Source organism: Arvicanthis niloticus, chromosome 1 (assembly GCF_011762505.2).
Source record: "Arvicanthis niloticus isolate mArvNil1 chromosome 1, mArvNil1.pat.X, whole genome shotgun sequence".
In the NCBI taxonomy this organism is placed as follows: domain Eukaryota; kingdom Metazoa; phylum Chordata; class Mammalia; order Rodentia; family Muridae; genus Arvicanthis; species Arvicanthis niloticus.
Window position 1 is genome coordinate 91,014,259 of NC_047658.1, and position 15,183 is coordinate 91,029,441.

The window sequence follows — 15,183 nt, forward strand, 5'->3', positions numbered from 1 at the left end:
ATTTATGTCTGTGCTTGGTATTAGCAGAGGCCAGAGGAGGGCATCAGATCCCCTGGGATTGGAGTTACACATGGTTATGAGCTGCCATGTGGGTGCTGGGAACTGAAGCCAGATCCTCTGCAAGAACAACAAGTGAGCTTTACTGCTGAGACATCTCTCAGCCTCACCAAAATTATTTTACAATAAATTTGTTTATGATTTATTATCAGTGAATGCTTGGTTTGCATATTTATGTCATAGACATAGATACCTAGAGTTGCTAGTGGAAAGGATGGAAGAACCCTGTACAAGTCAGGCTGCAGGGACAGCCCTGTGACCTGAGCTACTCAGAAGACTGTGGCAGGATGGTACAATTTCTAGGCTTGCCTGGGCTACAGACTATATTCAGGTATATACTAGGCAGCTTAGTAAGACTCTTTCAAAATAAGAAGGAAAAAGAAGCCTCTCATAAAACAGTGGTAGAGGACTTGCCTAGCATGCATAGGGCCTTAAGTTTAATTCCCAGAAACACTACCCCTCCCCCCATCCCACCTAAAACCTGTGCTGCAGGGCATCTGTCTCACTGAGGTCAGGCATGATGATAATGGGCATGGCTTCAATCTGTCCTTGTGCTCTCTTTGTGCAGACTCCAAGCTCCAGTGTCAGGCTTCAGACAATACTTGATGGCATAATTGCCTGTATCATGTACATAAATGCATGTCGTACATCTATGTGCATTATGAAATTCTTACACAATGGATTGAGGAATAATATATACATATGTGTTTATTCTAGTTGCTCTCTTTCTTTGAACTCCCTGCTTTACATGCATCTGTTGTACACTTAGGTTTACAAATATATTAGGGATGGTTTTGGCTTGATAATTAACTTGAAGTTAGGCTTGCAGTTTGTTTGTTTTTTTTTTTTTTTGAAAAATTGAACAGCTCCCGATAGTCTGGGCCCATCAGTGCCCTCACCTGTCCTGTAATGAATGGGTTCTACCAAGTTGTGGGTTTTCTCTCTGCCTGTTCTTGAAATCCACAGATGGGCTGTAAAAGCTCAGCCGTGGGCAGCGGCCAGCACCATGAAATTCAGTGGGGGTAAAACATAAAACACACAAGTGCATCTTACATTACAAAGGGGATGTTATTGTCTTAGATTTGTTCCTTTAGTTCTTTGGTTTATTTATTAGCTTATTTTTTTTATTAGTGTGTCTTCACTGTATGACACAAGGAGTTCCATGAGGGTGTTTCCATATCTGCATGCCATGGGCTTAGGGTGTGGGCTTAGGACATGGACTTAAGACATATACACTCTCCATTTCCTCTCTTGTTCTCCCCCTCCACTGATTTCCTTTCTGTTTCCAGAATCTCTCTTCCTTTTTTGTGTCTTTCTGTTTTTAAATATAGACTCTGTGAGAGTTAATGTGGTGTTTGTCTTTCTGAGGCAGGCTTGTTTCACTTAACATGGAAACCTTCACTTTCATTCATTTCCTTGCAAATGCCATGACTTCATTCTTCTTAACCCATTCATCCATGGATGGACATCTAGATTGGCTCCGCATCTTGGCTATTGTGAACAGTGCTGCAATCAACATAGATGTGCAGGTGTCCCTGTGGTATGCTGCCTGGGATTCTATGGCTGTGTTCCCAAGAGTGGTCTAGCTGGGCAGCTTTACTATGATCCTCTCCTAAGGACCCTTGATACTGTCATAGAGGCTGAAGCAGTTCACAATCCCATCAAGAGTGTATAAGGATTTCGTTCTCTGAGGAGAATATTTTCTTACAAGTGGGGAGAGGGATATGTTTGAATATGTTATAAACCATTTTTCTTATTGGAGAATCAAGTCTTAAAAACTTGAAAGTTGTTTCCTTTGTGATGATCAGACACATTGTATCTTGGGTCTAAAACCATAAATTTCCTCTGTTCCAGCTAATTCTAGTGGGACGAGGTGGGAAGCCATAGATTGTATTTTATAGCAATAGTGTCTTCCTTTTCCATTCCCAGCTTCCCCTTTTCTCAGATTGGAAGTGCTTGGCTACACATGTGAGCCATACAGCATTTTCAATTTTGGTCACATATCAACATAAAAAATGTCAGAGATAAATCAAATACATAATTGCAGCTTCTTAAAAAATTCAAGTATCTGGTTCACATCTGGTTAAGAGTCAGGTAGGAATGAATAGATGTTTATTCTCTTCATGGGCATGTGTTCCAAAGTGAAGGTCCTGCCTATGACTTGAGTATTGTAGGCCGCCATATGGGGGATGTAATTGCCATTGAAAAGATACTTAGTTGCTCACATTTCCTCAGAGAAAAGCTTGGAAGCACTAGAGAGGGTCAGGAGGCAGAGGCTCTAGGGGCTGGTGTGGGCAAGCACTGGGGCTTCTGTCCTCAAAGATGATGCAGGGCTGGCTACTTTGGTGATTGCAGTGGTTCTAAGGTGTAGGACAGAGTAGGAAGAATAGTAGGAGCTCACTATTCTTGGGCTAGCTTGGCATTTAAGCTTAAGGGAGCCATTAAGATGGTAGAGACTTGGGACTGGTTAATTGGCATATGAACAGAGCTACAAGCCAAGTGTTTACTGTCTGTGGCAATAGTTCTAGGGACAGGAGTCTTTGTAGAGTCAGCAAGGCCAAAATGTGAAGTTGCAGAGCGAGCATCCTTTGATGGATAGGGCAAAGAGATGCTCTGACCTCTCATAAGCCAAGGATCCAGCAGAATGGTCTGGGGTTATCAGCCGGGCTCGGATTCCTTTGGGCACAGCTGTCCGTCCGCAGGCAATGCCATCCTCAGCATTACTCAGGCCTTTTGGTTTTGCCTCTATCAATTGGAATTGGCACTCACGTCTTTTGCCAGTGTTGGAGTCTCTGGAAAGTGGGGAAGAAGCCAGCACTTGAGAACTTTGACCAAAAAAGGGTGCTGTGCCAGCTGCCACTCGCCCTTATAAAGCCTCGCTAGTCTAAGAAACAGATGTTTCTGCAGATGTGTTAGACAGAAAACCAGAAGAGAAAGAATCTTTATTCCCTTGATTTTTATTCTAATATAGTGAGAAAAATTATTCTGTTTATCAGATGCACACAAGGCCCACCCTCAGAAGGACACAGTTGAAATCCCAGTGTTTGCCGTGTCTCAATACTGTGCAATCTACTTTTAGTCTGTTCGTTTGCTCTTAAACAGCAGTAACAATATCTAAGTAAGCTGTTGTGAGGGTCAAAGGGATCAACTCAAGAAAAACACACAGAATCAAGCCTGTTCCTCAGTGTGTGTGAGGTCAGATATGAGGCCTATCAATTTTACTACTGTTTATCAATCACACCAGGGTGCTGAGGCTAGAGAGCTGAGAAGAGGTGGTCTTTGTTGCAGTTTCAATCTGGAACATCTCCAGAGGCTCTGATGTTGGAAACCTGGTACCTAGCTAGTGGCAGAAATTAGGCAGCGGGCCTGGTTAGAGAAGGTAGCTCCTGGTGATATATATGTATATTAGTCCTGGGTGGTATAAAGACACAGGCCAAGCAAACCTTGAAGAACAAACCAGTAAGCAGCACTTTCTCCATGGCTTCTGCTTCAGTTCCTACTTAGAGTTCTTGCCCGGATTCCCTAGATAACGGACCTTAAGCTGTAAGAGGAAATAAACCCTTCATATCCAATCTGCTTTTTGTATTTCATTACAGTAATAGACACCTAACTTAGAAATTAAGACCGGGTTCATGAGGTATCGCTGTGACAGATCTGGCCAGATTGATTTGGGGAATTGTGAAGAATTTTGAAACTTTGGGCTTAAGAAGGTTCTGAATGTTCAGAACTTCATGAGCTGTTATGGGAACTTGGAAGATAATGCTGAGAACCATGCAGAACATGCAATCTTGACTTGTGAAGTTTCAGAAAGGCTTTTTACTAGTCATCAGATGTTAGTTCTAATACAGAGGTAGGCAAGATAAAGCTGATCTGGAGGGCTAAAACTAGCCCAAGGTAAGATAATTAGCCTCTGGACCTGCAACATTCCAACCTCTCCACAATACTAAAATTCTCATCAGTCAATCTTCAGACACAGCTTCTTTTCAGTTGGTTTTGTTCATGAAGGAAAGCATCAAAGAATAGGGCTGGGTGTGTGATTGGGTGAAGGATGTGCCCAGGGTACAAAGGCTAAGGAGGCACTTGACAGTACAGAAAGCATCTCTAAGATCTACATCTTGTCCTTCTGGTCTGGGCCTGAGCACTGAGCAGATCTTGGGTGATAGCTTTGCCCCCAATATCTAAGAACTCAGAGGAAGCGGGGCTCCCAGGTGCTCTAACCCGGGAAGAATCCTTTCTGCACCTGAGCACTGAGCAGATTTTGGGCCCCAACTCTTACCCCAGTAGTAAAACCCAACCCACACAGTTCTGATACAACTAAGATAATAGGAAAGACAGGCTTCAGTCAGAGACAGTGCAGGTTGCACTAAGGAGATCCAGATGGCAAAGGCAAGTGCAAGAACATAAGCATCAGCAACCCAGGGTACTTGGCATCATTAGAACCTAGTTCTCCCACACAAGAAAGTCCTGAATTCCCCATATTACTAGGAAAGCAAGATTCAGATTTAAAATCCCTTCTAATAATGATGATAGAAGACTTTAAGAAGAACATAAATAACACTCTCAAAGAATTTGAGGAGAACACAGGTAAACAGGTAGAAGCCCTTAAAGTGGAAACACAAAAATCCCTTAAAGAATTACAAGAGAACACAAACAAACAGCTGAAGGAATTGAACAAAACCATCTAGGACACAAAAATGGAAGTAGAAATAATCAAGAAATCACAAAGGGAAACTACCCTGGAGATAGAAAACCTAGGAAAGAAATCAGGAGTCATAGACACAAGCATCACCAACAAAATACAAGAGATAGAAGAGAGAAACCTCAGGTGCAGAAGATACCATTGAAAATATTGACACAATTGTCAAAGAAAATGCAAAATGCAAAAAGTTCTTAACACAAAAATATCCAGGAAATCCAGGACACAATGAGGAGACCAAACCTAAGGATAATAGGTATAGATGAGAGTAAAGATTCCCAACTTAAAGGGACAATACATATCTTCAACAAAATTATAGAAGAAAACTTCCCTAAAGAACGAGATGCCCATAAACATACAAGAAGCCTATAGAACGCCAAATAGATTAGACCAGAAAAGGCATACCTCCTGTCACATAATAATCAAAACACCAAGTGCACAAAACAAAAAAGAATATTAAATGCAGCAAGGGAAAAAGGCCAAGTAACATATAAAGGCAGACCTATCAGAATTACACCAGACTTCTCACCAGATACTGTAAAAGCTAGAAGATGCTGGACAGATGTCATACAGACCCTAAGAGAACACAAATGCCAGCCCAGGCTACTATACCCAGCAAAACTCTCAATTACCATAGATGGAGAAACCAAGATATTCCACGACAAAACAAAATTTGCACAATATCTTTCCACAAACCCAGCATTACAAAGGTTAATAGCAGGAAAGCTCCAATATAAGGAGGGAAATTATACCCTAGAAAGAGCAAGAAAGTAATCCTTTTCCAACAAATCCAAAAGAAGATAGCCACACAAAGATAATTTCAACTCTAACAACAAAAATAACAGAAAGCCACAATCACTGTTCCTTAATATCTCTTAACATCAATGGACTCAATTCCCCAATTAAAAGACATAGGCTAATGGACTGGATACATAAACAGGACCCGGCATTTTGCTGCATACAGGAAACCTACCTCAGTGACAAAGACAGACTCTACCTTAGAGTAAAAGGCTGGAAAACAACTTTTCAAGCAAATGGTCCTAAGAAACAAGCTGGAGTAGCCATTCTAAAATCTCCAGCCTGAGAACATAAAGGGAGGGACTCATGGCTCCACCTGTATAGGTAGTTAAGAGGGGCTTTGCCGGGCATCAGTGGAAGTGGACAGCCTTGGTACCTGAAAGTTTGAATTCCCTAGTGTTGGAGAATTGCAAGAGCAGGAAGGCAGGAATGAGAGGATGGTGGGAGCACACCCTCATAGTAATTGGAGGAGGAGGGATGGGGTAAAAGATTAGGCATCAGTGGAAGTGGATGGCCTTGGTGCCTGAAAGTTTGGATTCCCTAGTGTTGGGAAATTTGAGAGCAGGAAGTAGAAAATGGGAGGATGGTGGGAGCACACCCTCATAGAAACTCCCAGAATTATATGGATTAGACATGACAGAGGCAAGCCGCCAGAAGACTACATTCCAGAATTCAAACAAAAAATTATCTTGATACTAAGATTTGTTTTGAGAATTATATATTGTAGAATACATAGCCTTGGTGTATCTACTCACCAAGCAAGCTGAGCAGACCTGCTCGAACCTCTGATGTCCTGGAATTCCAGCTGGATGCAGTGAAGACACAGTGTCAGAGGCTTATCAATTTGCTCTTCCCCCTGCCCCCTTTCTAATATCTCAATGCCCTTAATCAGCTTGAAGAAGTTAATAAAGAGTTGGTGCCCCTATTCCCTGGGCTTGGGGACTGAGGTGGTTAATGTTGGGCTGTCTTTCTAGGGAAATGTAGTGGTTTTGGTGGAACAGGGAGGATTAGCTAGGATTTATTGCATAGTCATAACCTACTGGTAGAAATATGTATAATTGTTATTAAGATGAAGTTATAATTTCTTAAATGGTACAAAATTTACTTTGATTTCAAATTTAAGGTTTTCACTGGTACGAGCTTCTTATTGATATAAAAGTGAGATTAATATTGTTACTCTCATAGGCATTGTGCCTGTATAACACATTTAGGAATACAAAGCTTAGACCCAGTCCTTCTTTAACTTTTTTAACTGATTTGAGATGGTTAGACTGAGTTAAGGGCCTATAGCAAATTCATGGCTTTGAGTTTATTGTTAGGGTGTTTTGTATATTTTCTTTAGAAATAGCTGAGAGGAGTTAACAGACAACAGTCCAGATTACCTTATATGGATAGGTGGTTTTCAAAACATCAGAAATCCACAGAATTGACGTTACAAACATTTCTGTTTTAATGTTCAGTTTGATTAGAGACCTGTCTGCTCCTGACAGATTCCTGTCTTTGATTCTAAGACGAAATTGAACATCTTTGGGGTTATTTCAATTGTGGTGAGACAGCCACTAGGCAAGAATTGCCTCTTTCCATCTACAGACAAATTACTTTTCAGAAAAGGACACACTTGCAGAATAGTCCACTGATTATATCTGCCAAGACAGAGTAATCAGCCCTTAATAATTCTGTATCACTAGGTCTGTCAGATGATCCTGGGCCAGAAGGCTGAAGATCGGATGCTCCAACATTCTGTAGTATAGGGACTGTCCATGTGTTCAGTGTTCTCTATAAATTGGCTAAATCTTAGAAGCTATGCTTTGTGCTTCCCATAATTTAAGTTAACTCAGTCATTTTGGATTTCTGATGGGGTTGAAAACTTATAGTCTCATAGCCAATCCTTGCTATTTACTTTGAAAGAAAACATTTGAGAGGATGGTTTTCAGCTGACATTCATTCTAAAGCCAAGAAAAAAAGCCAGGTTCAGAACTAAGTCTTTTAGTTAGGAGAGATGACAGAGGTTCTGCTTAGTCAACAAAATGATGGACTGGGTATTAGGTCCATCTTGCACCTTACTGAAATAAATTGGTATAGTTATGCTCTAACTGTATTTTGAGAGAAAAGTTTTATTTTAACAGGAAGGGTGATATGTAGGAGGAGCTAAGGTGGGAGTAGTATGGAGAGGAAGAGGAGGAGTAAGGAGAGTAGGAGAAGAAGGAGAGGAGGAGCTAGGTGATGAGAGAGAGAGAGAGAGAGAGAGAGAGAGAGAGAGAGAGAGAGACATGGAGGCAGATGTTCACATGTCTCCCCCAGTCAAAGATAGTTGATATAACTAGGTTGGGTATTAGGTTACCCTTCTGATTGTTATTGAGCATTACCAGACTTATAACGCCTTTGGTTAACATTAAAAAAATTGTATAAAAGCAAAAAGGAGAAGGAGGCAGGGGATAGGGATTTTCTAGGGAGAGGAAATGGGGAAAGGGGATGACATCTGAAATGTAAATAAAATATGCAATAAAAAATAAATTCAAAAAAATCTACATTTTGGTACTCTGACTAGTTCACTTGAATCCTGGCCTCATTGAAGGAAAGATGCTGTTAAGGCTAGATTGTGAAGTGAGGTAGGAGATGGCCCAACACTGACCCTAAGCAAAAGGGGAGGTGCCTAAGAAAACATAAAGAAAGGTATTAATGGCCTATTCAGGTTGCTCCAGATGAATGGAGCAGTGGGGCCTTGGGAAAGCATGAGAAGCAACGTAAGGGACTTGGCATTTAACCTTAGCAATGGGAAGTGCCTTTAAAACTTGTAAGAAATGGGTATGCCTTGAAAAAATGCAAATATAAAATTGTTTTGAGAGACATAAAAAAATCTTGGATAGCTAGAGAACTGTAGATTTGTTTCTACAGCCCTGATAGCATCTTGACTTCATGTAAATGCTGTAAACAATATGGGCATGAACCGATTTATAATGCCAGACTCAATATCACCCAAGGACTTCCAGTTGTTAGAATGTAAAACCATTGATTCAGCCCTGTGCTTTCTGAACTTGCCTATGACACTAAAGCCTGAAGGAGCAGGGGCAAAAATGGGGACACCTTTTGTTCCTTTTCTATTTGTTTAGACTTTTATAGGGACCGCATGTGAGGAGGGAGTCTAGAACTGAAAGCATTGGACAAATCATCACTTCAGCACTTGCAAGCTTGGTGCTGTACTTAATTTTCTAAAGGAAAGATAAAGGGATCGAACGTCTCTTGGTTCATACACTGTATAGCAGTTCTTATCGGCTTCTCCCAAAGAATCATGACTCTTTTCTAAATCCAAGTAGGCCCTATAATTTAAAATCAATGCTTCAGATAAAGTCACTGCGCCAGCAGTATTTTGAATAACCAACTACTCTGTAATGTAGAAGCTTAGAATACCCAGCATCTGTGCTGGAGCTGGGGCTGCAGAGCACTTAACTTCATGCTTACGGGTCTTCAGCCTGGTTGTCCTTATTCTGCTAGAGCTCCATGCACCAAGTGCCATATGCAAACTGTGTTCAGGTCTCTCCCACAGTCTCCTTCTTTTTGGATTAACCATTCCCTGGAGCAGCTTTCTTCTTGTTGTGTATCATTTATGAATGAGAACAAGTGGAAATATGTGGGTCCACTTATGTCCGGACTTGAAACTGACTCATATCATAGACGGAGTGAATCCATAGATGGAGTACGCCTGAAGTACACTCTGCCTTCAGAAGGTGCTCTTGTCAATCATTAGACTGAATCCAGCCACACCCGGGGACTATTGGGTTTCAAATAAAGAATCTTAGCCACCTGTTTTTTGCTGAGTCATTTCTAAGAACTGTGAGATCCTTTCTCAGGCTTGTTTTGAACTCGAAGTTGGATAAGAGTGCTCATTGAAAGGTCAACTGTAAGATTCTTTTCACAATGGCTTAACCAACTGCTACAGCACACTGGGCCACGAATCCACACCCCAAATATTCTGAATAGACATTAGCTTGCTACTGGTGGTTCTGCTACAGTCTAAAGCTGGCACCCATGGAGTAAGGCTGATCCTGGTGCTCTGGGATCACAGGAAGACCATAATCGGGCTGGGAGAACTTTGTGAATATGTGTGTTATGTATTACTATTTGCCCTCTTAAAATTCACACCAGCTCAAAAAATTGTTTGAAAAATGTCAAGAAAATGTTTTATAAGCTTAATGCATCTGTCTATCTATCTATCTATCTATCTATCTATCTATCTATCTATCTATCTCTCCATTTATCTCTGAATCTATCTCTATATCTGTCTGTCTGTCTATCTGTCTGTCTGTCTCTCATCTATCTATAAGTTCTTAATTGAGTTATGCCAGATAGGGTGATCATGCTTCCCCTCAAGATCCAGGAACTTTCTAATGAAAACCCCAGTGCCTGATATAGAAAACTCTCCTTGAGTTGTTGGCCACAGGAATATGAGTTATTGTATTTGCCATTGGTTGTGAACAGGAAGGTTCTATCCCCATCCCATTGCTGAAGATACCACAGAATCTAGATATAGGACCTGGACAAACTGAACAAAAAACTGACTTGGAAACCTCTTCCCTGAGGACTATTTCTCATAGTATCTTCAGATACTATGCAAACTGCCAATAGAAAGGGGCAATTAATGGTCCCATCCAGCTCTAAAGCCTATGAACCACAAGAATGATTGGATTAGCAAGATATCCTCACTGCTGCAATATGGCACTTTTGTCTTGGAGGTAACCAAGATATGCTGTCTAATTGGACCTAAGACCCACTTAGTAGCTGGGAATTCATGTCTGGTATTGTAAGCCTAGTCATAGCTGGAGAGGTCCTAGACCTGAGAGGACAACCCACTATTGCCATTTTCCTAAACCAATATATTTCTATCTGTATCCTATACACATATACCCACAGGCAAGAGTAGGTCTTATCCCTAATCAAAAAGACTTCTTTTTTTTTTTTGCAGAAGATGGAGACCATTATAAAGATTCATAGCTAGTCAAAATGCAGAGAATAAGAAGCTGTGGGGCGGTTTGATCTTGTACGTATCTTATGTATGTAGTTCTAGCCGTTTATATATACAATAGTCCTGTCATATCTGGAAAACTGTTTGCTGCAGATGTTCACTACTTTTGGCTCTCACAGTCTACCTGAGCCTTCTTCCATGATGATCCATGAACCTTTCAGGGAGGGGTGTTATATAGCTGTTCAATTCAGTGCTGAGCATGCCTGAGTCTCTTATTCTTTGCACATTGACTGGTTGTGAGTCTCTGTATTAATTGCCATCTATTGCAAAAAGAAACTTCTCTGAGGTTGAGGGCTACATGAATTCATGGGTATAAGATGAGTAGTTAGAAGGTAGTTTGATATTCTATCTATTTAGCAGAATAATAGTTGTAGGTTCTGCCCTAGAGCCTGTGACATAACCAGCCACAGATTCTTAGCTCAGTTGATAGGCATGAGTTGTACCTAGTGAATCTGGTCTTAAATCTAATCAGAATGTGGTTGGTTGCTCTAGTAACATCTGTTCTACCTACCATTGTTTCAACTGGCAATTTCTTTTCAGGCAGGTTCATACTGGATTTGAACTCCTATGAGGTTACTCTGGCCATGGTATTTAGTGGTGGGACTTCTGGGAAGTGATTTGGATCAAAGCCAAGGGAATTCTGGTGGCTTTGCAAGGAGAGATCGATACTGTGGAGTACATGCATGCACACTTCCTATCCTTGGCCACAGGCTTCCCCGCAGCATCTAAGGACTCTGTTGGCAAATCAGACATCCCTTGACCACTGAGCATCCAGGATCATGAGCCAAAAGAAACCTCTTTTCTGTAGAAATCACCCAGTCCCTGGTATTATGTTATTGGCAACAGAAAATAGACCAATACTCTATCTAGGTCTTATTTAGTATTTAACACCCTATTTTGGGTTTTATTGCCTCTCCACTGCAGCTCTATATGTATTTTTCTAGGAAGCTCTACTGATGGTCCAGAGTACTGCAGACCACACACCTTCCTAAGGGCTAACATTTTGCAGACACCATTCATCTGCATTGCTGACAGGTGTACTCTGCCATCCAAGCTGTGTTCCTGCACAACGGACAGGGATGGAGTACCTGCAAATATGCAGCAGCGGATGTGGGTTGGAATTGGATGCCTGGTTCCCGGGGCTGGCACTGCCGCTTGTCCTGTTTCCTCATCTGTGAAATGGAGATAATAATAACTGCCCCAGTTTCTCACAAGTGAAGACAAAATGAGAAAACCATGCTGCAAAATAGGAAACACTATTCAAATGCAGACAGTTTTAGATCCTTCGATTGCTCTCTACATTAATAATAGCCCCATCGAGCTGGTGAGCCTGTGTAATGCCTTTCAGTTTCCAGAGTGCTTCTACTTGCATTATCTCATTTGGTTTGCACCATGATGCTCAGTGTTTCAGGGGATCACAGGGATTAAAGAGGCCATAGGCCTTGCTCAGGGCCATCCTGTAAGTATCAGAGCTGAGAGAGCAGCCAGCTTTCCCAGTCTTGTTTCTCTACTTCATCTACCAGAATCCACTGCTTCAGCGCCTCTGTCAAAACCATCAAGGCTCCCTTGGTAAAAGAGTTTGTAGGGTCAGTGCTGCTGGTGGCTGCAGGGAAGACAAGGTGTTCACAACCTCCCTACGGGAATGTGAGCACAGAGCTACTGAAAGTAACCCCAAAGCCTCTCCATGGTTGGAAAATCATCAGTGGACTTTGTCTGAGCCCCTGGGTCACCCGCAGGTTCTGCCCCATGTCATCCTGCCAGTATCTTCTTAGGATGTTAGGAAGATGACCATTGTGTTAGATGTTCAGTGAGGATTTACTGACTTCTCTTTTTTTATTTTTAAAATTAATTTATTTATTAACATTTTAGTCAACACCTCCATCTCCTCCCCCCACATTTCCGAATCTCATTCCTCCCTATCCACCAGGCCTCCCCCTTCTGTGGGGCCTCAAGTCTCTATAGGATAAGGAGCAGCTTTTCCCACTGAGGCCAGACCAGGCAGTCCTCTGCTATATATGTGACAGGGTTCTCAGATAAGCCCATGTATGCAGCCTGGTTGGTGACTCAGTCTTTAGGAGCTCCCTGAGTTCTGGGTTAGTCGAGACTGCTGGTCTTCCTATGGGCTTGCCCTGCCCTTCAGCTTCCTCAAACCTTCCTCTAGTTCAACCATAGGGTCCCTGACTTCAGTCTAATGGTTGGGTGTAAGTATCTGCATCTGCTGGCAGGGCCTCTCAGAGGAGAGCCATGCTAGGCTCCTGTCTGTAAGCACATCCTAGTATCAGTAATAGTGTCAGGCCTTGGTGCCCTTATCCTCCATGAGATAGATTCCAAGTTGGGCCAGTCATTGCATTGCCTTTTCTTCAGTCTCCTCTCCACTTTTGTCCCTGCAAGTTCTTTTAGACAGGAACAGTTCTTGGTCAGAATTTTGACTGTGGGTTAATAAGCCAGTTCCTCCACTTGAGGCCCTGTCTATCTAATGGAGATGGGCTTTTTGAGTTCTCTCTCCCCATTGTTGGGCACTGTGGCTAAGAGTCCTGAGAGTCTCTCATCTCCTCAGTCTCTGGTACTTTCTAGAGGTTCCTCTCACTTCCCACCCACCCCCCCTTCCAGGCTTTGAGGTAAGAACTACATTTATCCGTGAACATAAGGATAAGTATTTAGAGTTTAGTTAGGGTTTAAAATGCAGTTGAAGGTTCTCCCCTGAGATTCCTGACTTGACTAGCCCTGAGTAGCACCTGGGATAGGTTTCCTATCCCAAGTGTGGGTTCCCTCTTGCTGAGTGGGTCTTAAGTCCAATGAGAGAGCTATTGGTTTCCATCAAGGCATGAGTGCCACTATTACATCATTTGGGTTACTGTGTCATGTCAGTTGTTTTTGTGGTTCACAGGCATCATAGCTGGGTAGGATGGTTGGTTGCTTCCTTCCTTTGGAAGTTCCTATGGTGCCTTCTGGTATTATGAGTGTTGGTTCTCAGGGAGGGGGATTTCAGGTCAGTTCCAGCTCAGGGACCTCTAGGTCTAGTGTCTGAAGTATGTGATGTCTTCAGCAACAGGAACTTATCTTCCATCTCTGAGGAGGAAACCAAAGGTAGCAGAAATAGCCTGTGATGGAAAGAACCTCCAAGAATACCGAACCATCTAATTTCTTACTGTGGAAAGAAACTTAGAGGTATTTCCATTCCAGTTTGCTCATTCTATAGGAGTAAAACACAGGGTTGCAGAGGGTTAGAGGTGTGTTCTCTGTTAGCGAGTGGGTTTCAGGCTATTGTAGATTTGAGGGCTCATTCTTAGGTCTGCCACTTACTGTTTGAGGACAGGAGGATTAACTGAGCAAAATATGTTTTACTGAGTAAAGTACATTTTCAGTATTGAATGCTTACCAGGCACCACAACTAGAATGAAGTCTAAGCCAATCAATGTGCTTGGTTGCAAACAGTTTAGTTAGCTCACTTTAACAGGAAGATCTTTAAGATTATAGTAGAAGCTTTGTTCTGGGGGCTAAGTCAAATGTGGAAGCTACAGAAAAATAGTAGAGTGCACACTCATGGCCAGACAGCTCCAGAAGCATCATGTTGCCGCCAAGATCCTGTGCCAGCAGCCTCTTTAAAGCACATCAGGGTATTCTCAGCACCAAATGACTTCTAGGTGGCATCTGTTACCCAGAATTCTTTTCTCCCTAACCCAAATTTCAGGAAGGATGGGCAGGGCCCAGGTCGTCTGGTTATGCTCTAGTTGCAGGGGATGCTAGGAAAGCTAGTTCTGGGCTTCTCTGTTGGAAAGGAGAGATGCTTATAATATGAAACATTCCAGTACATAAGAAGAATTTCCAGAATAAAATGAAGACTTTAAAAAATATTCATTGATTTCAGCCTCAGAGCTGGCTGGGGTCATGCTACAATGTTGTCTAATTGTCTTTTTTTTTTTTCAATCCTCACTCCTACCCTGGAGAACCTGTTTACTGACTGAGCTGGCTTGGTCAGATGGCACCTCAATGCTGGAGCTTCAGTAAGTGGGATACAGGGAAGGACACTGTGGGAAGTGCATGTGAAGGAAAGTAAAAGATTTGGGCCAGCAGTGAATAAACCCCATAAGAATGGGGCAAGGTAGTGGTAAAATATTTTGTGTGTGTGTGTGTGTGTGTTTAGGGTTCTGCTAAAATCTAGAGAAGCGAAGATAATTCTCATAGATGCTTTTAGTCTTTGGACCCTGCCTAGAGACAGTGTACACCCTAGACATGAGAGAGAATGGGGTTGAGAAAAGCAGTTCTCTCTATCTGGGGATGCCTTAGTGAAAGAAAAGGAAAATGAACAGAGCTCCCTAGGAACAGGAGGAGGTTGGGAGAGGTCCTGCTTCCTCTCTGGCTCCTACTGGAGGAGTGCTTAGTTCTGGTTCTGGGTCCCTTAGGTAGGATATCTGGGTCCCCTTTGTGGGACATCTAGTCCTCTCTGTCTATTGTCTGTCGTGGGTGCACCAATCTGTCCATGTCTATCAGTTTATGTCTGTGTCTTTGTTTTGTTGCTTAAATGTTCTGTGTTTCATGTTTAAAAAAAATGGTTAAAACTTTATTTGCTGGTCATTCACCCCTTGATTTAGTTTTAACTCATTTTTTTTAA